This window comes from Lathamus discolor, chromosome 1 (assembly GCF_037157495.1).
Source record: "Lathamus discolor isolate bLatDis1 chromosome 1, bLatDis1.hap1, whole genome shotgun sequence".
NCBI classification, from domain to species: Eukaryota; Metazoa; Chordata; class Aves; order Psittaciformes; family Psittacidae; genus Lathamus; species Lathamus discolor.
The window spans coordinates 28,436,758-28,461,973 of NC_088884.1; the positions used below are offsets into that span (position 1 = coordinate 28,436,758).

General features: G+C 41.3%; 1 long non-coding RNA gene across 1 annotated transcript in view; it reads right to left on the minus strand.

The window, feature by feature from the left end:
* The window catches only part of LOC136007692 (uncharacterized), a 42,225-nt gene that overhangs the window by 1,504 nt on the left and 15,505 nt on the right, over nt 1-25,216 (minus strand). Inside the window, exons 2-3 of the long non-coding RNA XR_010609821.1 lie at nt 21,147-21,219; nt 20,205-20,338 (exon numbers count right to left, since the gene is read on the minus strand). This is a non-coding gene — a long non-coding RNA (uncharacterized LOC136007692). The remainder of the gene's footprint in view (nt 1-20,204; nt 20,339-21,146; nt 21,220-25,216) is intronic.

Here is a 25,216-nt window from a genome sequence, read left to right on the forward strand (position 1 = left end):
TTTTATTTGCTTCCTTGCTTCTTTCTTTCTGTATCTGTACTTCAGAAGCCCTACTTCCACCAATGTAGATAGACATCTTTCTAAAATCTATTTTGTTAGGCTGCAAATACTAAAATCTGCTACATTTTTTAAGCAGGTCTTCTGTGAAATGTTTCATGGAACTCCCTCTAGCATTCTTAACAAATTCCCTGACAAGTATCACACTTGCCACAGTGATAATTTCAAATGTAACATTAAACACTCATGAAAATTGCATTAATAGTGATTCTTGACCCCTTCAAAGTAATTTATATGAGGATGTGCTAATCTCTTGGGAGATTAATGCCATCAGTAGGAAGTGTTGAACAGTGGCTGATATTCAGCACAAAGTAATGCCACTGACTTTTAAAAGGCCCTGTGGGTTCATTGAGGACCCTGACACTACCAGGTGGCCCTGGCTATATCTGGGAGGCACTTCTGACAGTGCTCTAGGTGAAAGAGAAAGGGAGTTAAATGCACAGGGTCTCTTTCTCGAGGCTTTCCAAGGTACCAGGCTGCTGGCACTGATGGTGGAAAATCTGTGCACCCGCTTCTCTCTACAGCTCCAAACTACAGCCTAAATAAGGCAGATTTGATCGCATCCCATTTCTGCTTACATCAAAAAGGCAGGCATTTAGTGGCTTCCCTCAGGCCCCTGCACAGAGGCACAGTGCCTGGCAGGGAGTCTCTACCATCAGTCACAGGGATTTTGTGGGGTGGTGCAAATGGCTGGAATGTCACCACGGATTGATACAGGATATTTAGGAGGGACAGGCAGAGTAGAGCAGAGGAGGTCACACTTTCTGTTGACTCCTTGACTAAGCAGTGCCCCAGTATCAAACTGGAGACATGCCTGCTGGGAGTTTCTGGGTCAAGATCAGAGTGAGGAGGAACCTGGGTTTGTGACAGATGTGTATTACACACCGCAGGCTATGAGGAGGCAGGGGCTGAGGCTTTCTGTAAACTAGAAGTCTCCCTGCTTGGAGCCCTTGTCTTTGCTGGGGTTATCAAATACCCGGAAAAGCAGCATGGCACTGGGCAGGCAGTCCCAGAGGTTCTTAGGGTGCAGTAGGGACATGTTCCTAATACAAATGCAAGAGAGGAGCAGTCATGGACTTCTGCCCAATGCTGGCTTTACCTCCTGCTGAGGAGCAGGGAAGGGGCAGGAGCTATCACAGAGCACTGCTGGGGCTGCAGTAGCCACAAGGTGACAGATGCAGAGCAGAGCAGGAAGGTAAGCAGCAGTTCAGACTCTGGGCACACAGACTGACTTGTTCAGGAAAGAGCTGTGGGAAGCAGCTGTGAAAGGGAAGAGTCTCCAGAAGAACTAATTGGTTTTTAAAAAGAACTGAGAGCTCATACATTAAGTACCCCCTTGTGCAGGAGTATAGGGAACCTCAGCTGACAGCCCATTTGTCTAGGCAAGGACCATCCTGATGACCTAAAATACAGGCAGGGAATATGCAGGAAGCAGGAGGAAAAAGCACTGTTCAGACACTTGGGGTAAAATCAAGGAGCTGGAATCAAAATTAGTGAGGGACATAATGGTTAGAAAGTCAAAAAGAGATACCTACAGGTATAACTTGGGTCTGCAGGAGGATGGGGGAGACAACATGGTAACAGGCAACACAGAAGAGGCTGAAGTACCCAGCACCTTTATTTGCACTAGTTGTCCCATGTGAATTGTGCTCCCCGGTCTTTGCACATATCAGCAGGCTCAGAAAAGAAGGGCTTTGGGATAGCCACAGCCAGGGACTACTGAAACAACTTGCATGCATGCTGCCTGCCGGGAATGGTCCTGGGAGCACCCATCCCCAGTCATTCCCAAGCTTTCTCAGGCCGAGTTTGTCTGCTCCAAAACAGAGACTGGAATGAACTGAAATGTTGCACTCTGGCCTATTAGGGATCAGCACTCGTGTTTGCTCACAAACACTGGTTTAGCAGAGCAGAAAACCTTCTCTGCTGACCGCACAGGGAGCTGTAGCTCCTGCCTCAGCACTTCTGCTTACATGCTTAAAGCAGATGGTGTGAATACCCACCTGCATGTAGGTGACTGGGCATGCTGCCTGTACTAAAGCACTTACTACAGAAACAATTAGGTTCCTGAGAGGCGTAGCCCTGTGTGTAATACAGACGTACATGTGATGTATTGGCTTACAGAAAGCACCATATGGTATTGGCAGTAGAGGATAAAGCAATATGCAGCTTATGTAGTAATGAGTTAATATGAAATATTTGAGGTATTAGGTTGGTTTAGTATTCAGAACCCCTCTAATACATTAGCAATGCAGTTCAGGGTATGTGCAGCTTCTAGCTCTGACAGTGACACAGGTAGGTGACACAAAGTGTGCAGTTAACAAAGAAATGGCAGGTACCTACTGTCAATCAATAGTACAGGTATCCTAGGGGAACACAGACAACGAGCTCACACAGGGGTATTTAAATGAAAGGGCTCGAGGAGATAACAGAACACATGTAATGACTGCATCTTGAGTTGTGCAATGAGACCGATACTCTTCAAAATCATGTGAGACCATGAAACTGCAAACATGTTAAGAAAGCATGAAAGCTTTGGCTAGGCTGAAACATGCGTGCTCCCTCTTAACACTGAATAGTATTACAATTAGATTTTATTTATTGCCATTCTGCAGCTGCATACTAATCCTTACGATAACTTCCATTTCAGAGGGAAACACCTGATAAAGAAGTGGGAATTTAACTCCTCTATATTTTTCTAACAGCAATCAGGTGGAACATCTCTAAGTGAACAAGAGCTATTCAAGGAACACAACTTGGTGAACGTATTTACCACTGTTATCAAAAACACAGTTCTGTGAGCAATGGGGTGGTTACTGCTCAAGACCAATGGCAGCTATGAGGAAGCATCATTGTTATTTTATTCTTACACTCAGCTCTCCAAAACTGGCAATTAGAGAAGTTAGCATTGGTAGCAACATGGAAGATAACAAAGTAAGAATGAGAGGGAAGAAAATAAAAAATGAGAAACAGGAGAGCATAAAAAGAGCAGAGGAGTCAAAACCCCCTGAAGTACAGTGGGAGAAAGTCAAAATCAAATAAATAAATAGGCTTGTGGGCTTCTGGAAACTTTTGAGTAGCGAAGATGCAGGAAAAATGAGACAGGAAAATAAAAGACATGGTGAGTAAACAGCTGGAAATCCAAGTTTCAGACACTGGTTCCAGATGGGTTGGGTTACATCAGGAGAATGAATCAACAAGCAGCAGCTTTTAAGGCAAAAACGTGTGAATAACAATGGTCTTTGAAGAAAAAGAAGAGGAACACATAAGCAATCACTTATGGCACAATTCCTCCCTATGCTCCCTCTTGCTGTTGGGGTTGACCTTGCTTTAAAAGTCCAACCATATTTGTAATCAGATAGTGAAGCTGTGTATCAAAAAGTCCCCAGGCTGGCATAAAAGAGGAGCTTCTTCTGAAACACAAGCCAGACCTTTAGTAGGTTTCTTTGCAGGAAGATGTAGTCCAGATGGGTGTTTCTCAGACCTGCCTGCAAGTGTCAGCCCTACAGCTGGCCCTGCCCACGGTTCTCCAGCAAGATCTCTTCCAAGCCTCCTTGAGAGTCAGGCCCTTTGCAAGGCACAACACAGCTGCTCGCTTTCTAGAGCTATACCTTGATCCTGCCTATCTATGAGGCAGGGACAAGGGGAATGGATGTGCTTCCCTTCTACTCCGAACCTTCTTTCTCTAAACATCACCACCCTTCACCAACTCAGCTAATAGCCTGCCTCGGGAAAAGCATTTATTAATGCCTTGCCCACTTGAGGTTTCAACCCGTGCCTGAAGACTGCAGTGCTAGAGGATGCAGCCTGGCCCAGCATGCCACATACCTTCTTGCTTGGAGCCAAAACAGGGCACATGGGAGTGGATGAACTATCCCAGCAGGCACCTCTGGGTGAAGACATTTCTTTTCTCACATCACCCCTTAATGTAGGTGTGTTCAGAGCCCACTGCAGAGGGGCTGCCCATCCAGTCTGTGAACACTGGCATCCTACCTGCTGTTTCCAGCTCTCCCTTGCTGCTGGAAGAGGGTAAGGGACCACCAAAACCACCCACAGAAGGGCTTGGGTTTCTGCAACTGTTGTTATTCCCCACGAGCACAAGCCAGGATGGGCTTGTCTCTCAGGAAGATGGCTGTGAACAGGACTCTGACTCTTCTACAAGGATCAGTCTCCTCACTTCCCTCAACTGCAGTTCACTCCCTCTGAGCCCAGTGTACTTTGGTTCTTGCAGACTAGGCTGCCTGCTACCCTCCATGCAGAAATGACCTTTCTGACAATGCTGTTCCTCCAAGTAGTACATTTTACACAAACTGGTGTGCTGACAAGTTCTGTTTGAACAGGAAAAATTACTGCAGCAGCACAGTGATCTTTCCATTTTCCCCAATAATCTGGCCGTGTATATTACATTGTGCTTTGGGGCCAGAAGAGTCTCAAAACTATATTAGGTTTTTGAGCAAACAGCAATATTAAAAAACAGATCCTGCCCTGAAAGTTTATAGTTTAGACCAAACCAGAGATAGGGAAAATAGAGCTGGCATATAAAGCAAACAGAGTTTACAGTTATGTTAGCTGCACTGTCCCCTTATTCCCCATCAGGAAAAGAGAAGGTAAAGTAGATAGGCTGTGGGATGGATTAGTTCTTACAGGCATGTTGATTCCTCAGATTCATTCCTAAAAAGCAAACAGGGAAGGAAGGTGGGGCACTGCAGCATCACAAATTACACTGAACTTTCTGTAGTATTAGTGCATTGGTGCCTGTCATTTGTAATTCCTGTATCCGTTATTTGGGAGTCATGTGAAAGGACACAAAAAAACCCATTTAATTCATCACATTTTCATAACTGGTTGGAAAATAGTGTTCATCCACAGAGATCAAAGAAAGTATCTGAGACTTCGGGTAAGAGATAAGATGAGAGGATCCTCCAGGATGTGTGAGACCCACAGGGAAAAGAATTACTAAGGAAAGAAACCTTTTAAAATAGACTATCCATTCATTTCATGGGGGAGGACCTCAAATGAACAATGTTCTGTTTTCCTTTGTCTGTGGCTATGAAAGCCGCCACTGTCAGCCTCTTCCTGACACTGCCTGTGATCACCACCCATTAACCCAGGGCAAAGGTGTCTGGGACTGGAACAGTGGAATGGGACCTGCTTCTATTCCCTGTTATGCTGGGTTTCCAGCTGCAGCTCTTTTGGGCAATACTTCTAGGTGCCTCTGAGCCACCTGCGTGGTTACACCACTATTCCCTGGAAACCTCTGTTCACCCTCCCTTTCTGGTGCAACATTAAGAACAAACATCCTTTTCTAGTTTTATCTTCTAAGCTATCGCCTTGAGGAGCTGGACTATTGATTTCAGGTCTCTTCACTGATGAAAGTGATGAACTTTCCATTCTAGAAAGACTTTGACCAACCCTCTGAGGGAATAAATAAGCTTATGAAAAGCACCAAAGCAGACCTGTTGCTCAGGACGAATACAAATGCCTGCCCAAGGCCAGACTTTCCAGACTGGGGCATACTCATATTAAGTTCACTTTCTGAGCAGCTGAGAATCAAGCACAAGTGTCTATTGAAATCTTTTTCTCAGCCATATTTTTATCCCAGAAAGTCTCTTTCTAGAAATCACAACTGATTGCAAGTCCTCTTTTCTACCCAGCAATCGTCATCTCCCAAGTCCAAAGCAAAGACATAGCTGGCCTTCTTAGCCCCAAGAGTGTAAGAATTAGGTATTTGGTTACTGTCATGGTCAAATCAATATGCTGCTTCCATCATTTGTTCTTTGGAAAATTCTACTGACATTGTCAGGAGAAATCCAGACTGAGACAAATTACAACCTGCAGTCTCAAAGTTTTAACCATGTCTTCTTTCCAATGGGAAGCACTGAACAGCTTTAACTGTGGCTGACATCTGAAGAAGTGAGAGTATGCACCACATGCTACAGGTTCAAGTATGTATATCTGAACTAGAGCAGGGTACCCTCTAAGCTCAAGTCCTTGGGCTAACTTGTCATTCAAACTGAGATCTTATTAACGTAGTGCTGAACATCACACTAATGAAGCCATGTTGAACAGGTAGCATGGGTACCACTGAATCCCTGATTATTAGGTAGGTTGTCTGCATTGTTGTTTGGCTAATGGCCTTCCATTTTATTGCACTTAGTGTAGCTACTCACACACTGCAACTTCATATAGGCAATATAAGCTGTGTTCTATTGGTAGGCTGTGCCTGGAGATGATAACAGCTGGTCCTCAAATTTTCCAGTAATTCCTTTTTTATTCAATCACAAAGAATGTTGTGTCCCCAAACTGTCCATAATTGATGAAACAGAGTAAACTGGTTGCCTAGTAGAACAGACTACATCTGTTATGAGCAGTGGTCTTACAACAGCAAACTGCCGCACCAGACATGTTCTGCACCAGGAATTTCTCTTGGGAACTGATCATTAAAAAATTGAACCAGGAAGTCACAGTGGCTTCAAAGGATTCTACTTATGTACATGAATATTTAAAGCTTCAGATCTGCTCATACTTGCTATCCAGCTGGAAACAAGCTCTGGGCTTTTTGGTGAAACTTGTAAATGTTCAGAAATACACTTGGACGGGCCAAATAATGGGTCAAAGACACTGCATTAAGTTATTTCATAAGATAGACATTCACCAACAAAAACTAGAAATAAAGGCATTACTCTTATGCTGGGAGAAAAATTACAGCAACAGATCCTCGGGGAAGTTGAGACTGGACTAGAGGGGGCAGCAAGGCACGGTCAGTAATGTCATTGCCAAAGGTGCTGTCCCAAGATGAGCAAAGCAGGTTGAGTGACAGTAACCATGGTCAGCCAAGGGTCCACAGTGTTCATGAAGCAAGTCAATGACAATAACACAGGTCCAAGTAGGAAAAACAAGTCAGCAAATAAAGGTTATGATCAGGTCCAGTGAGGCAGTAACCAAGGCAGGCAAGAGCCACTGATTGCCAGACAAGTTCATAGTAACAGTGCTGACCCAAGGTTATGCCAAGAGGGCAGATTGAGAGGTTACATAGGCATGGCTGCAACACAGCTCAGGCACAAACAGGGCAGGAGTATGAGCTGAAAAGCAGCTCCAAAGTGAAGGAGCTGCTTGTCGCAGCTTTCTCACACAACTCACCTCACCAAGGTCACCCAGAGGCACCATGTCAGAACCAACCTTGAGCAAAGGCATACAACCCAGGAGTAGGGAATGTGCTCCAGGCCTGACAACAACAAGAAGATTTAACAAAAATAAAAGCGTAACTGGCATGATTTATACCCTAGTTGTCATTTAGTCCCAAATACAGCTGGAAAAAGAACTACTTGAACATCCTTCAGATGGAACTTAAAGTGCCAGGGCTGAGAAAGGAGGACGTGTCAAGTAAAGTGGAGACAGTTTTTGTAATTCGAATGCACATTCCTTTAGTTGCAGCATCCAGTAGGATCCTTTTGGCTTTCTCTAAGTGAAGTCAGCCAATGAAGGTAGCAATTAGGTTCTCCAGGATGATCTGAATGCATTTTTGCTGTTATGATCTGGTGTCTTAACATACCTATTGGTCTAAAAACCTGTCATTAAAGTTCATCTGACCAGTGGTTTAAATTTACCTCTACTTTTGATATTAAGCAAGACTATGTCTCAATGTCAGTTTCTGGGGAGATGGGCTTAACCTGAACAAAATGCTACTGGCCTAATACAAAGTTAATTATCCTCCATCATCCCGGGCTAATAAAACAGACACGAAAGCATGGCAGCAGTTTTATCAGTTAAGTCTTAGAAACTGTTTCATAAGAGCTTTTGGATGAGGAAACTGCTATAGATCCTGTGTGCTGCCATCCCTTGTATCCAAGGCTGGAAAAACAGTAACACCAATCTGATGAAAAATGGTTATGAAGTTTTGACTGTAAGAGGTAACATTCCTTTTGTTTAATAATGTTGACACTAAAGTACTACTAATCTCAACAACAGCATTTTACTTCTTGGTTCAGTAGAAAAACGTGGTACTACAGCAGCTATTTTGATATAAACATCTGTCCATGCCTTATGGATATTTTGACTTTAAAAAGAAAACTAACCTAGCATATGCCAGCTGCTGGAAGGTATGGAATACTAATGAATGAAAAAGCATTAAAAGCTGATTTAAACGTGCAACACATGAAGAATGAGAAGTGTCAGGTGAAGTAATTAGCTAAAAGAAATGCTGTGGATTTCTGAAATGTTATTTACATATAACAAATTTGGAATACAAAGCCCCAAGACTTTCAAGTCATAGATGGTTACACAAGCCATGTGCAGGTGTGGTGGGTAAACTGAGCATTCTTAGTTACAGAACTCTCAGACAGAATGCCAGAAGAGGCAACTGTACTTTTCCAGGCTTCCCTGCACAGAGCAGTTAAAGGACTTTCACAGAGGATAGAATAAAATAATTTTTTAGAAAGCTGACTGATCTCATTTTGAAGTCCTGTCGTGGTTTAAACTGAGCCACACAGCTCATTCACTCACTCCCCCTCTCTTTTCTCCCTCTTTCTTTCCTCCCCCCCCCTCCCAAAGGGATGGGGAGGAGAATCGAGAGAATGTAACTCCCACAGGTTGAGAAGAACAGCCCAGTAACTAAGGTATAACACAAACCACTGCTGCTACCACCAATAGTAATAAGAGAAAATAACAAGGAAAGAGAATACAGTACCACCACCAAATGAGTTCAACCCCCCCGAAGAGAGCCCATGCCCTTCCAGGTAACTCCCAGTTACCTCCCTGGGCATGACGTGCTGTGGTATGGAATACCTCCTTGGCTAGTTTGGGTCAGGTGTCCTGTCTCTGCTTCCTCCCGGCCTCCCTTCATCCCCTGCAGAGCATGAGACTCACAGAGTCCTTAGTCAGGGTAAACATTACTCAGCAACAACTAAAAACATTGGTGTTATCAGCTCTGTTCCCAGGCTGAAAGTCAAAACACAGCACTGCACCAGCCACTAAGAAGGAGAAAAACTGACTTCTACTGCTGAACCCAGGACAAGTCCTTAGGTGGTGCAAAAAGGTTTACCTCACATGTGGAAATCCCTGTCTACTGGATTGCAGCTTCCATCAGGAAATTTCACCTGCAAGCTATTATGTTTTGTCTAAAACTGAGAAGTTTGTTACTTCTCATTCCCACATGTAAGCATTTCTACAACATCATCAATCACCTTCAAAGCTGAAGAGATTGTACTTCTTAAGTTTCATAGTGGAAGGTTTCTTTTATAGCTTCATATTTTTCTCCAGTTTTAATCACGGGCAATGACACAGTTTTCAGTTGATACACATGGATGCATTTCTTCATGTATAAATGTTTCTCTATTGCATACATTTTTGGCTCAAGGTGACATGTAGGAATTAAGGCACTGAAAACATGCTGAGAGTCAGAATAGCCAAAAAGTTGTGGATAGGTATATACCTGTAACCAACTTTTAAAAGAAAATTATTTAACTATGAAGTAAAGCAGTAAAACCAAGAGATCACCCAGCCCTAAGTAGGTATTCTGGAGCATCTATCCAGCAGTTTGAATGCCCTAATGAAAAAAACAGAGCATGCTCATGACATTGTGTATCACACCATCCTGCTCAGTAAGAGGCACTAAGAGGCACTTGACTTTGAATCTTTCTGCTGTGTGCATTGGTTCACCATTTAAAACATTTATTTTGAATGAAAAGAGTAAAAAAATAATCAACTGAGTTCAGAGGCAATGTTTTCACTATCAGGAATCAGCACTAAGATTTGGAACCTTGATCCTCTACCATCACAACTGACAGCTCGGCTTTGGGGTTAAAAAAGGATATACTCTACCTATAAACCTTCGTCCCTATAAACTCTTGTCCCTATAAATCCTTGTTTTAAAGAAGATCTCTTCCCCACAATATGGCTTTCCTTCACCTCATTCTGTACAGCTGCTGTGGCTGACAGGCTGGGAACAAGGGACTCTGAGCTCTTGTGTGAAATGGAGCGTTCCTGTGCAGTAGCTAAAATTATCATGAAGACTGAAAGAGGGAGAATGGAAATAGAAATTAGCAGCTTATAGTTTTCCAAATGCTGATCAGAATTCTGTGTGGTGCAGAAGAGACACTGGTGAAGCCCAGTGCATCTCCACTGCTGGACATCAAAACCCTGTTTTAAAGAGTTATGGGGGGCATCTTAAAGAAAAGGCAGCTGCATCCCTTAGAATTGAAATTTATTGCTGATACCAGTCTTCCCATCTTCATTACTCTTCCTCTATCTTCCCTAATAAATGGTTTAAAATATTTAGTATTTGAACCTACAAAGCATTACGTTACACTGAAGTCTCTAGGATTATCCCCTTCTGTCCAGCCAGTACTTCAGCAGACTCCTTGGTAACAAGTGTTCAGACACCAGAGAACTCTACACACAGAATACAAACGAAAGCACCTTCACAGTACATAAACCCTCTTCCTACCTCCTAAAGGAGACTTTACATTGTGTTCAGATGGCAGAGATCTGTTTCTTGCAGGCAATCTGACAAATCTATTTCAAATCATAGGACTCTTATAGAATGACCTGCTGTTCAGTCTCTTTTATAGCAGGTAATTTCTAACTCACTGCTTCCAACAGTGGTTTATCTAAGATCTCAAAAAAGGTGATTTCACAGAGAAACATCCTCTGTCTGGCTTGCATTCTTTCCAGCTATTCAGAGTTAACACTTTGCTGAACTTGCAGTTCACATGCTTCTGACCTTGCTCAGCTTCTTCTAGGCAGGTACTAGTTACAATTGGTCCTTGTCAGCCTCAGGCATAGACACAACACCTGCCATGCATCCAGATGCTTCCTTGTGCCTTTGTGGATGTTTCCACCTTCTGCCTGGTGCTGACAGACACAAATACTGCTCACACCACATAGCTACAAAAATATCTCAGGAAGAAAAACAGTCTCTCAAGTAACATGTCCACATTTTGTGAATAGTGACCTACATGAAGAGAAATACCAGGTACAAAAGAAAAGCCATGTTTCTTCTCCCATTTTCAGTGTAATATTTTTCTTCAGTATCTTCTTTTCATCAGCTACAACTCACTAGCAGCTAGCAACTGGAAAGAGCATGCTTTTAACTTTGCAGACATAGAGGCCTGTCAAAATGAGAAGAGCCACAGCATCACTCGAGAAACTCAGAACTGAAAGGACATGGAAAACAAGAGTAATGTTTTTGAGTCACAGAGGTACCACATGGGGCCCCTGGCTTCTGAGTGTCCATCTCAAAAGAAATGGGAACCAAACCACTCAATTTTAAGATGTGTTCTTATCCTCTTTTCCTCATATTTACTTAGGTTGAAATTTCACCACAGCAATGCCCACAATGAAATGAATAATAACTTTTCAAATAACCACTTGCTAAAAAGCAGCACAAGCCTCCCCACAGCTGATAACTCAGCCTGCTTCTCAAGTTGGAAAATTTCCAATATCTGCCTCCATGCCTTTAACATGAACAAAGTTGGACCATGGCAGGGAGTGGGAGAGAACGAACATGTCTCATGTTCTTTCATGGAACTTGGGACAAAGAGCCTCAGTGACTCCTCCTCAGCCCCACTAGGAATTACATTCTAGCTTTACAGCAATATGGCTCTGGGAATAAGATGCTTTTCTAAATAAAATATCCATAGATATTTGTGGACAAATGTTAACAAAAATCTTGCAGAAATGACTGAGAATCTTTAGGTTTCAGTTTCTGGTCACGTAAACTATTTCAGCCTTACTTCTCAAAATCAGACAGTTTCAAAAGAAATTGGTATTAAAGTGAATTGCTAATGTGGAAAACAGCCTGTGATGCAAAGGAATTAAACATTTCATGAAAGAACATGTGGAAATCAAAATAAATGGTGGAAGGCAAGTCTTCATTGCCAGAAATGAGAAATTTTCTCTCCCTAGCCAGCAGTGTGAGCAGCCACCTGGCAAGAGCCACCACAAACAGGATTCTGGGGAGTCTTCCCTGCACCGGTGTGGCTGTGCTAGCATAACCCATGGGGGATTATCCTGGTCAGTTATTATCCCATGAGGAAGGGATGTCAACCTCCACCTGCCAGGAGTAAACTCTATTTGCAGCTTTCCAAACGGAGTAAAAATTCACATGTGGAATCAGAATGATCCCCCCAGGGTATTTCAGGAGCTTCTGCTTATTGCAGTTCTGGGGAGCACCATAAAAACATGGCCTCAAGATCAGGAAGATGCAAAAGGAGAATGGCTGGAATAAGGGTTTGCGCACCTCAGCACTGAACAGCTGATGATGCAGTTTGTCTACTGTAACCAGAAAGGCAGTAAAGCAAGACACAGGGCACCGTTCTGCCTCCGTGCAAATCCTTGCTGAGCTCTCATCTGAAGCACCATTTGCAGCCCCACTCTCCACATCTCAGGAAGGAAATACCAGAGAGAAGGAAGGAACACAGAAGGGCAATTAGAATGATGAAAGCGAGAGATCAGCTGCTTTGCAAGGAGAACTAAAAATTGCTGAGGGGGCATATAAGCAAAGCTTACAAAATCATGAAGGCAAGGAAAAGGTAAATGAGCCACTTACCCACTAAATCCTTCAAATACCAGAACTGATCACCCACTGAAAATAGCAGGGGATCAGTTTAGACCATGTAAACTGCCTTTTTTTTTTTTCCCATGGGTTGTAGTGAACTTGTGGAATCTGTTGCCATAGGAAGCCATAGAGGCAAAAGGTTTGAGCACGCATTGTACCAGTTCATGGACAACAGGTCCATAAACAGATACTGAAGGAACAGACCAGACTTTCCCCTCTAACATTTCTGAAACAATGAATGTGGTTATTAGAGGAGCACAAGAGGCATGGATGGAAGAAAGCAGCTAGATTTGTGTGCTCTCCCTACACAGCATTTCCAACTGTCACCATCAGAGACTGGTTTGACTCCACAGACCATTTCTTGCATTCTTGGAAACCCAGTGAGATGTCCATGATATTTCCATCAGGCTTCAACTGATTCCCACACAGCATCCAATAAACAGGCAAAGCCTTTGCTGGTGCAGAACTTGAGGAACCAAGATGTTCATAACTGGTGAAAGAGGAACAAGCTCCTTACAGACAACTTCAAGGACTCTGTGAAGAAAATCACAGAGGGGCACAAGCTCAGCAAAAAGCAGGATTAGGGGGATAATTATGTATTTGACTTGTGAAGGGTACTGAAGGCTGAGGCTGGCTCTAAAACATGAGTCTTTGAGACTCAATGTCATACTTTGAAGCAGGATAAAGCATGCTGCATAGCGGCACAGTCAGAAAATTGGTACAAATTTCAATTTTCTCTTAATTGGTTCAAATAAAAAGAACCAAGTAAATACATAAATTAATAAAACAGAGTTACAGCTTTTCCCTGTGCACTTGGATCCTCCTGTAGTCTTGGGTCTTCCCAGGTATAATCCCAACACTACTACAATGCTTACCACACTAACCTTGCTTACAGACCAGTGTCCAGTAATTTACACAATATAACAGCACTTGTATTCAGGGATGGATTGCATAACGCTGCTTTTGGTGTTTTTAGTACCCAAGAAAATACTGTGCCAGGGCAGAAAGCAAATCCACAAATAGATGCTTGTGGCTTTCTTAAATGCAACTGTTTTTGAAATTATTACATAAATCAAGTTAATCTGTAAAAGAAGAAAAGCAGACTAAACTGACATCCAGGGTTGCCTACTCTGCTCAAAAGAAAACAGTGATGAAATGTATGCTAACCCCACTGTGAAATATATTGCAACAACATCACCCAAAATATACTATCTGCCATTGCCCCCTCCTCTCTTCAATTTGCTGCATCAGTTTCTCTTTGACCTCTTTTGTACAAGCAAGTGGCTGACATGATCTTTCAACCAAGTCTACTCTTTTTAGGCTTTCAGCAAACTCTTAAACACAAGGTGAACCTTACATTCTTAGTCCTATGCCATGCAACTGTTCCTCTATGAGTCCTTTCATCATCCAGCAGTGTTTGGTTTGGCTTTATTTTTCTCTAATCTCACATTCTTCCTCTTTGAGTGGTTGTTTCTCCTTTTTCAGCCTTGGTAGCCACAGGTCCCAGGCCTGTCAACCCAAATAACTAGGCTGTCTGTACCACTACAGAAAATACTTTGCCTTTTCCTTTCCATCTGATCATAGCCCTCTCCCAGCTACATTTCTCACTGACTGAACCACAGGCTATGACTAGAAGCTACTTTTAGTATTCCAAGCCTGCTGCTCATTTGCCTCAACAGTAATTAGCTTAGCCTAATGCAACCATATTTGCAAGTTTATAAGATGCTCTGATGATGCTCCTTTGTGCCCAGAGACTTGCCTGGCTTTTTAACTGAATTTAGAGTCACAGAGAAATGTTTATACACATAGCAATATATTATAAATAAATTTTATATTGAACTGAATCTCTATTTCACTCTCTGGTAATGTTTCTCAAACACTAACTTTTATAAGTGCCATAAAACACACAACATAAAAAGCAATAAAGATAGGGACAAAGGAAAGTTCATCTCTCAAATAAAATGTTAAGAAACAGAATCCAGATCCTTAATCCAATCTTATTATTGGTTTCAAACTGCCCAGGAAGCCCACCCAAATTACCTATGTTATTTGTTGTTACTGAAGTTGTTTTCTGTTGTTGCTATGGTGGTCACATCTGCAAACCCAGCTTTGGAGTGAATGTTAATAATCAGTCCTGAAGGAAAGTGTGCTTAGTCACTATCAGAGCTACTTGGAACTGTGGAGATTAAACATGCTATCTCCTAAAGAAGTATGGGGAATTTTTTTTTTTTCCTTTAAATTCAGTGTCAGAAGGAAAGGTTAATTCTACAGCTGACTTCTGTGAACAGAACATTAGGAAAATTTCATAGTACATAAACCAAGAGGTGGACCCAAGCCCTGACAGAGCAATGCTTAGTGTAACAAATAGCCTGGTTCTCAGGAATATGAAGCCCCATGTGCTTTCCAAGTATATTTTGTTTGCTATGAGCCCAACACAGTAAGTGCTTCATCTTTCCCAAGGTTTCTTAGTACTAACATCCTGTCAACCCAGCCCTTTTATATTTACACAGTACTATTTTTCAGATGTTAGGAACTGGCTTTTAGAAAGCCTTAAGGATTTATTTTAAATCACATAGCTTTTGAAATTAGACATGAACTAGGAGTTTAACGCTACAAAAATGGCCGTGTAGGAAAGCAAGCTGTTTTTAAAGAGCTAGCTTGCTTGTGAGGAGCAATCAGCTTCTCAGAAGTTTACGTTAAAATGGCAAACTAGAGAAATATGAAAAACAGAATCTTTCATTGCCTACTTTTTAATGCACAGTCATAGCCTCAGCTAGTTTAAATGCACAGGAATTGTGTGCAGCATAAATCTTTTCCCTCTCACTTCAGAACAGATTAGCACATCAGGGAAAAAAAAATAAAAAATCATTTTCTAATCAAGGCTGCAAGATGATTCAAAATCAGGTTTCACAATTTTGGTGCACCAAGCGATTTTGGCAACATTTAGCATAAGACAGTTCTTAGATTTTCACCTGCTGCTGTTTTAATAGATTTTCCTCTGCCACTGACAGGTATTTCAGATTGCTTTAATTTTAAGCTTCCAAAGGATGTTATTAAGAAATAAGACAGCAGAAATAGCAAAGAAAAGAGATGAAAAAGTCATGGTACACACTAATGGAGCTAGGTCTAAAGCCAGGTCTATGCTACATATTAAGGTCTAAAGTCTATGCTACATATTTAGGTCTAAGGTCTATGCTACACATTAATGGAGATAGGTCTAAAGTCACACCTTATTTTTGTCCATTTGTGCCTCTCAGTGCAATTGTTTAGGAACACTGAAAGCAGCAAAGCAACTCAACAGCTGAAAGACTAGGGAATATGAAATGCAGGTCGTGGTAGGATAACTCACCTGTTTTGGTTTTTTTCTTACCTTCATAACTACTCCAGCCATTTTTCTACCAGTTCTCCATCTACTAAAGAACAGATGCAATTCACCAAGAGAGTAAGAGCTGTATGCTGCCTGTTATAATGGAAGAAAAGGCCACAGGAGAGATGCTTGCATGGCTGTAAATCACAGAGCTTTGAAGTGAACTGTACAAGCCCTATCAAAACATATGCTCAAAGCTGTCTGCGTAGGAAAGGAAACAGAAGGAAGAGAGGAAGGAAAGAACTAAAACCTAAATTTCAGTGGTCTCAATTATATTTTTGGTTTGGTATTTCCTCTTGTGTGTCCAGTAAAAAATATTTTGTAATACTAGATCAGAATGCTAAAGATGGTTAGTTTTCTGTCTACAATAAGTAGGTGACAATATGAATACTGAATATTTGATTAGATTGTTCAAGATGACTTGTGCATCAACAAAAGTAATTGTGTGTGATTAATCTAAGTCTGAGGAATAACAACTGCCACATTCTGAGCTCTAGAAGTATGATTCATTTAGCAGATTTACAGTCTATGGATAACACCTGAACCTAACAACAACCAAAAAAATCAATGTGACTATTAGTGATGTGAATTTGACCTGGCAAGAGTAGGATTTACATTGCACAATTTAACTAATAGTCTCTTGGATGCTATCAAAAAAAATTACCTGAAAGAGATACTGTATTTCAGAATATGTTGTGTTAATGCATTGTAAACACCTTGCCGTTTCCTGTCCAACAAGTCCCATGCAAGAGTACAGGCTTCACTGAGATCTTGTATGGCATACAACCAAAAATTCACCAGTATCTATACTTGGAAGATCCCTGAATCAGACTGTAAATTAGTAGCAAAACACCTCAAAGGGGAAAGTAGAGCTTTCCTTTTAATACTTAACCCATCATTCTACAAATGACACACGTAATGTGTCTGTAAATACCGGAGTCTTTCATAACAAAAGGTTGATCCTTTAATTTATTTCCATTCACTTAATCAAAAGTCATATCTGAGAACAGATTCACCAGAAATATTTCAAGTGGCAGTAGTCAGAAAGCCTGAACTTTCAAGGAGACAGAAAAAGTCCTGGAAAAATGCGAATAGGAGCAAGTGAAGCAGATACCCAAATTTAGCAATCTTCTAATTATATCTACTTGGAAGTGGTTGCATTTACAATGGTCAGTATTCAATCACAATTCAAACAGAAAGGCTATAAAAATACTTAAAATGGTGAGAACTTCAGATTCAACACATACAGAAAGTCAATATCTGAGATTCATGGTTCCAATTCTGTGATTGTTGACTCAGATAGGACTATTGTGAGCCAAATGTCACCTTACAAAAATGATGTCCAAGTCAGTTCAGAAATATCTCAGTTCACTCACCCAAACTGAATCGTATCTTCTATGCAAATAGTGCAATTAGTAATGATGAGGATGCTTTCATCAGCTCATTGCTAAGGCAATATACTTTCCTTGCTCTGCATCATATTAAAATCTGCTATTTAACCCTCACAGGACAAACAAGGCTTGCCTTATAAGTAATTTCACAACTACCAAAGGACAAATTAACTTCAAGAACCACAGATTAAAAGTTATCACCTGGAATTTTCTTAGTTTTGTGTTGGTACAAATAGTGCAGATGTGTGCCAGGACTTGACCTGTCCACTTCTGATTGAATGAGACTAAAGAGCTTCTTTAACAAACTGAGGGCTTCTTTCCATTAATGGGAAAGTAGGGAGGAAGCTAAGGATATATCCTGCAGTGCCCAGTACAGACAGGCTGCAGAATTAGCATTATTTTAACCCTCCCAACACCAAAACATCCTACATGCAACTTGAAAGCATGTCTGGGTGAGACTCCCCAGCTGTTTCTATTCAGTGGGGTTCCACCTATTCTGCAGTATAATTCATGCCAATTCTTGCAACAAGTGAATTTGCAACAGGTCAGAAGGATTTTTGTTTCAGTTTTGCTTTTTCTTTTTTAAGCAAATGTTGGAAAATATAGAACTATTAGGTAGATGCAGTACTTCTTCAGCAGGAAGAAAGATAACAGGCTCTGAAAACAGGCTGGCTGCTTCAGTGTCACAAGCACAGTCCTTGCAATGCACAAGCTATCCAAGTGGTCTGTGACACCAATTTTATAACAAGCTTAAATACAACGAAAATCAATCTTCATCCCATGCACACCAGGTGCTGTATCACTTGACAGCTGGAACCCACTCATTAGTGTGATCTGCTCCTACCCTAATGAGTCTACTAGCTTGTTACGAGCCCTGGATCCTCTGTCAGCTCGGGGATTAAATGATTGCCTGCTTTTCAAAACTGCTCCCACAAGAATACAGTAAAGTAGAAAAGTCTGGCTCAAGATGATGACTTCACAGTGAAAATGTTTGAGTGATACTTTTCATTACCTAGACATTCTGAATTTATACCTACAAGGAGATGAAACCATAGTCAGCACTTCCAAGAAACTAAACCTTTTCCAAGTTTTTCCTTCTTTCAGCTATTTTCAATTGCTGAAAAAGCCCAGTTTCCCAAAGCTGGATAATTCTAGCACACTGTCAGCCAAAGCACCCAATGTAATGCCAGGTTTTCTGATCAAGCTCAAGAATAGTTCAGCTGACAAACAGCAAGATTTTCACCAGTTTTAAGCCCACGATGTTACTTCACCAAAATGTGATTTTTGCCTCAAACCAAGAGCAATTACTGCCTTTTGACAGCAGTGTGATTTTAACATGAGCAAAGTCACTAATGACCTGTCCCCTCGCTTCACAAGGACTAACTAGAACTTCCCAAACTGAACTTGCCATTATGCTTCAACTATGTCACTTAAATTTTTAATATACTGCTATTTATAAAGATTATGGTAAATATTAATGTTATGAAATTACAAAAGTACCACTTAGCACCGGTAAGTCTTCACTATAGAAAAAATTTGTTTTACAAAGCAGTTCAGAGTCTAGGAAGAATAACTAATATAAAATAAAGTAGGTTAGAAGAATGGCCTCTTATTTTGATCTAATGGCATACAAAGCTTAGGCTCTAACTACAAATAATTGGCTAGTATTCTTTATAATATACATTTTGGAAAAATACAAGATAAACATAATTACACATGCTGATGGGTAATTTAAAATGCACAGGCTTTTGTAGCTCTCCTAGTCACCTTTGTCTGACTCTGATAAAGAAAAGATATAACTGTTTTCCCCAGCAGTGGAATCACAAACAAGTACTCTAAAATCTGTTTATGTAAGAGAGAGGAAAAAAAAAAAAAAGGAATGGATCTTCAGGGAATGCTTTGCAATCATTTTCCAATTAAAATCCTAGCCCTGAAACAGTTCTAAACTTCGATAATGAGAACACTGAGGCAAGCTGTTAATTACTTTTTATTTCTGAGAAAATAGCAAGATATTTTGAGGGCAATTGGTACAGGTCCTCTACAGTGTTACTCCAAAGGCACTAGGAGGAGCTCTAATTGTTCCCCAAAAGAGATTAATCACCACCTAATAGCTGTTAAAGTAGACCCAGTTTACGTGGTTTGTTAACGTAGTTTTTACATAAAAGGCATGAAATACATCCATAGCACAGAAACGTAAGCTTATTACTAGAGATAAAAAGACTTCCTGCTGAACAAAAGTTTATCAGTGTTTCTTGTTACTGTGGTCTCCTTGTCTTTACATATTTACCTATCAGTGTATCTGTTTACACTTCATCCTATGCACATATATACGTGTTCCCATCAGAAGCAGAATGGTGATGACTGCAGGTGAGTCAGCCTCAAAGGCTAGTAACACATGCCTGGGTGGATATATAATGATGTACATATATTACATAGAAGCTTCTTTTGTTTGGAAGGACACTGTGCTGAACAGTGGCAAAAGGCAACACTTTGTAGAAATGTGGTCTAAACCAGACTTTCTTTACATGTGGCTTTTAATAATGTCACATATGTATTTAACCTGTATGTGGCTAGGTACCAAAAACTGCATTATAGTTCCCTTCAGTTACATCTACATGGCCACAAACATCCCCCCTGGGGAGCAGTTTCTGTCTTGCAGCCCAAACAGCACAATGCACGCCACATCTACCTCCACACTGCACACCCAGTGCTCAGTATTCATCCTATGATCTTAGGTACCTCCTCATTTGTACACTTCCTTAGCACAACACATGCACTGTGTGCATCATTTGCTTGGTCATATCACAGAAACAAATACCTAAGGCATAGCTCCTACCTTTGTGTAGCACTCTGCAATGACATCCGCACACACTGGTCTTGGTACCTCTACATCCACTGCATTTTCTCCTTGTACTCCTTCCAGAGAGTCTCCGACATCTTCTCTCCCCAGTTTGTGGGTCTGTTTTTTTCCTGCAGATGGGATCACAGGAATTGCTCCACAGATTCTAGGTTTTACTTCAGATTAAGACCTGCCCATTCAGGTACATGGTATGTGGTAGGCCAGCTCACCTGAGCTATCACCATTCTATTCTGGTGGGGATGACTAATGTATACACACAGGATGGACAACAATGTGATCACAGCTTTCTGGATATCAAAGAGCCGAGCATCTGCTATTCAACACTAACAAACCGTCTTGCAGGAGGCTATACCACTGGGGGTAAGGGTTAGTATTTCCCTCTGGAACTTTGCCATTACTGACTCATACAGGAGGGTAGGGAAACCCATACATGTCTGCTATGAGCATGTTTGTGGGGGAAGATTGAGAAACTTGAGTGTTGGCTTCCCAAATACATATAAGACTGGACAGACCCTACCAGCCAGTGGCTCTTCAGCTGCATTGGAGCCATCAACAAGAACTGTATCCAATTTGATATATCAAATCCCATGAGATTCCTACCAAGAAATTGGTTGTAAAGGCTACTAAGTCTAAGGCTTGGCAGATATTGTGCGTCTCCTTCTAATGTAATCACATAAGCACTCACTGGTGCATTTCCACTAGCCTTGACCATTTGCAAGCCCTTTTCCTGCATTCTACCTTCATCTTTCTCCTCCTCCCTTAGTAGTCCTTGAAGTAGTTAATCTGATGAACATCTACAGATACAAGTTCAACTGTATTCAGTAGACACTATGCCAAGCTACACTGTTCCAGTAATCCTGAAAATACCTGCCCAGGAGGAGTTAGTCCTCTAATGCAAGTAAACCCTTGTTTACATACCTTGGGGTGAGGATATACTCCACAGTTCTTACAGCCTACTGGTTCCACACTTGTAGATCTGGTTTTGCAGCATCTGGAAGAACATGGCCATCCTCAGAAGTCAGGAGTTAACACATGTCAGTGGGTGATGCAAACTCTTATTTTGTCAGCCGAACTGTTATCTGTGGTAGCACACACTAGAGCTGAGGAAGCAGAGAAACTACTTCTCTAAAGGAAGATTTCAGATTTATTGGATGCTTGCGACACTGAGCAAGAGCTGGAGAAAGGGAATTAAAATCACTTTGTGGTTTCAGAGCTGTCACAAAACTGAATTTTAGGCAGGGGAATTTAAGAACAGGAAAGGTAGAGAGCTGTTTATAAGCAGGTCAAAGGATAATACTCAGAATATCAACAGTAAGACATTGTATAACATGACAGTCTTTGCCTCCATCTGTCCAAACACATTTCTGTGTCAAGTTTGGTTTTGGCAGGGAACAGAGATTAAAGAGCTCATATAGGAACTCTAGTACTAAAACCTTTTCTCTATGTCCAGAGCTGCACTTGAAGTCTGTGTGATAAGCAGACAAGGACAGCCTTTCCTTCTGGAGTGTCACTGCACTGCAGCTGGCACTACCACAATTCATGCTTACGAATCTAGCTAAAAAGCCCAATTGTATGAGTTTTCTGCATTGACCGCCCATGTATTCAATAACAGCCAGGGACTCAACCTGCTGAACTACTGACATTTTTGATACTGTTCTTGATTTCAACAGCAGTTTTAGCATTATCATCACACTCACTCGAACTGCTCAGCACCAGTACTACTTGTCATGGGTAAGTTATTTTCAACCACTCGCAATAATCTGACGCTACTTAGACTGTGCTTCAGTGTCACTGCCCATGCACCAAGTTAATTCCTTCTCCAGTGAAGATGTATATACCATGGCTGCCTCTAATGAAAGTTATGTTCAAGGTCTACCTGAATCACATACTGCAGCTGCCCTAGCTTTGTTTCTCACCTCAAGTGCTTATGAGCCAAGATACTCCTTCACAGGCTGGATGTCAAGTATTCCTTACACCCGTACCTCCACAGGAACAAGACTCTTGCATAGTTATATTGCCACTAGCCAAGATATCAAAAGCCACATATTCACTAAATAGAGAGAGCTTCAAGCTTTATTCAAGCATTAGAAATCACATCCATTCAGCTGTCATCCTTAACCAGCTATTAGCTCAAGAAAATGCAATAAGCAGAATGTGTCCACATGAAGCCATTAGCAAACTACAAAGCTACCACACAGCATTTATACCAATTCTTGCATAGGCAAGAAATAAGCCTTCCTAGGAGAAACTTTGAAAGTTTTCTGTAACTAACACCCATTCTCCAGGAAACAAGGATCCAAAAAGGGCTGAGAGCACTGAAATGCCTGTTCTGAATTCAATCACAAATACATTTCATCTTATCAGAGATGGAAGCCTTGGTACTATCAACCTTCTGTACTGGTAGACTTCAACATTCACTTCTACACCAGTGCATAGGTATTTATATTATTGGCATTTCAGATCAAAAAGGTGGTTTAGGTTTATCCTCCAAAAATCTCCTCACCCCTGCAGACAAGTGCAAGAGTGGGGAGTGACAAAGTCAAATAAGTAAAAGGCTGGGGAGGAACAACTCCAGGCACCAGCACAGACTGGAGGCCACTCTGTTGGAAAGCAACTTTCAGAAAATGACCTGAAGAGAATCTGTAAAGAGGGTGGAGAGAGACTCTTTTCAGCTGTGTCCACTGACAGGACCAGAGACAGCAGGCACAAACTGAAACAAATGGTGTTTTTCCGAACATCAGGGATCACTTTTTTACTGCAAGGGTAACTAACTACTGTCACAGGTTGCCCAGAGAGATGGTAGAATCTCCCTCCCTGAAGATATACAGAAGTCTGGTCATGGCCTTGGGCAAAAAGCTCTAGGTACCCCTGCTTGAGCAGGGGGGTGGAACAGATGACCTCCAGGGGTCATCTCAACCGTTCCAATCTCAACTGTTTTGTGATGCCATATTTATTGGTTCCGACATTGCTCCCCCTTCAGCGTCAGTGAGCCATTGGGACTGTTTCTCATTGTAGCAATACCTTCCATTTCCTCAGCTGCATAGATATTTCAGGACAAATTTTTCCCCAGCATTTGCACAATGAAGTCCTGAGTGTCAGACTACAGCACCACAGATGAGTAAGAACAGACCTGCCAGATGTCCAGGTTTGATCTGAGCAGTCCAAACTTCAGCACTGCTGCCAGGAATTATCTCAAAGACTTCCTACAACAGGAGTGAATCTTTGTATTTAACAAGTCATTGATATATTTTTCTTCTATGAATTAATCTAATCATTTTTGGAACAAATGCAAACCTTTAGCATCCACAATGTCCTGTGATGAGCAGTTTCACAACTAAATAATATATTTGATGGATTATATTTTGCATTTATTTTGAACCTACCATGGGCTGAGCAGCTCTGACACCCACTAACTCTTGCATAGAATGAACAAGTTCCCTATGCAGATCTTGCCATTCACAGCTTTATACATGCATAACCTGTACCAGTTCCTTCTTTGATACCAAAGAGCCTGGATGAGGATTCAGCAGACTGTTCCTCATACAGTAATCATTCCATTCCTTGATTAGAAAAATCAGCCATCTATTAGACAGAACATTTACAGTGTCACTATATCCTTCTTAAGAGGACCGATTATAAAATGTTCAAGATGTCACAGATTTATACAGTCACATATCCATTTAGTGATGAAGAGTTCAAGAAAGAAAAGAGCACAAGCAAAGGATGTTGCTGAGTGGATGATGTTAATTGCATCTGAGCTTCACAATGGAGCATGATGGCTTTAGAGCTGTGAATAAGCCTGGGAAATGCAACATTTCTACACAAGCAGTGAAAAGGAGTCTTGTGACAGAAACAGCAGCTGCAAAGAGAGGAACAAGTAGCATCCACAGAATTTGTTTTAACCATTCACGAGATAAGTCACAGCCACAGTGTTGGTGTGCAAGACCATGGAAACAAAAGTTACAGCTGCAATATTTAATGTACACTGTGTGTACAACAAAATGTGAACATACAAAGACTGAAAGAGTTTTTGGTCCTCCATGGAGAAAAAACCATATATATTGCGTGGCCCTCTTTCATCAGCAGACATCAAACAAGAGACCAAGAAACTGTCTCTCAGTTATTTTCATAAACCAGAAGACAAGAAGCCTCCAGATTTTTAGGAAGACATTTGTAAAACCTCCTTGACTATACCAGAGCACACAGGCATATGCCATTTACAAAAATCCTCGCTACTCTGGTCTGTGGCAGTATTAGCTTTGCTTAAAGTTTAGCAACCACTCAAAATTTACTTATCCTGATTCCACGGAAAGGCTCTTCTCATAAAATTTCCACATTTCTTGTATTTTCAGACTGCTGCCTTCATCAGTTCTATGCTTCCACTCTTTGCCAAAGCAATTGAAGCCAGAAAAATAGCACGTTAGCATGGAATAGCAGCAGTCACTAGGTTTTCATGGTAACTATCTCAAAAACAAGTTCATTTTATTCAAAGATGTATTCATTAGCAGGAAATGCAGACCTGACAGAAAATATATGGTGCATGAAGCTCTTCCAAATAAACAAAGATTTTATTTTGCTAAAGATAGCTCAACATATTATGGCAATATGAGGAAGCAATACTCACACTGATTATTCGCAGCAACATCTGTAAGCACTGTGCACTCTGAGCATTTTTGCTCTAAGGAACACTTTAAGGTCTGATACAAGAAGTGGAATAGAAAATTAAGTTCTCAGAACAGAATCATGCTTAAAACAAAACCTCAGGTTCACCTCTGATGTTTACAGAGGAAGTGGAGAAAGTAAAAGTTTGAACAATAAATACAAGGCTAACTACAGTGATTGCTGCAGTGAGTGTGGCAAGGCTGATACACGGATGAATTGCATTAACCTTTCTGTTAGCCCTCTGTGCACTAACAGGTTAATGTGGAAATGCTAACATGGCACTTTAAAGTCTCATCTGTGAATTTTTCAATTAGTAAATAAAAAGG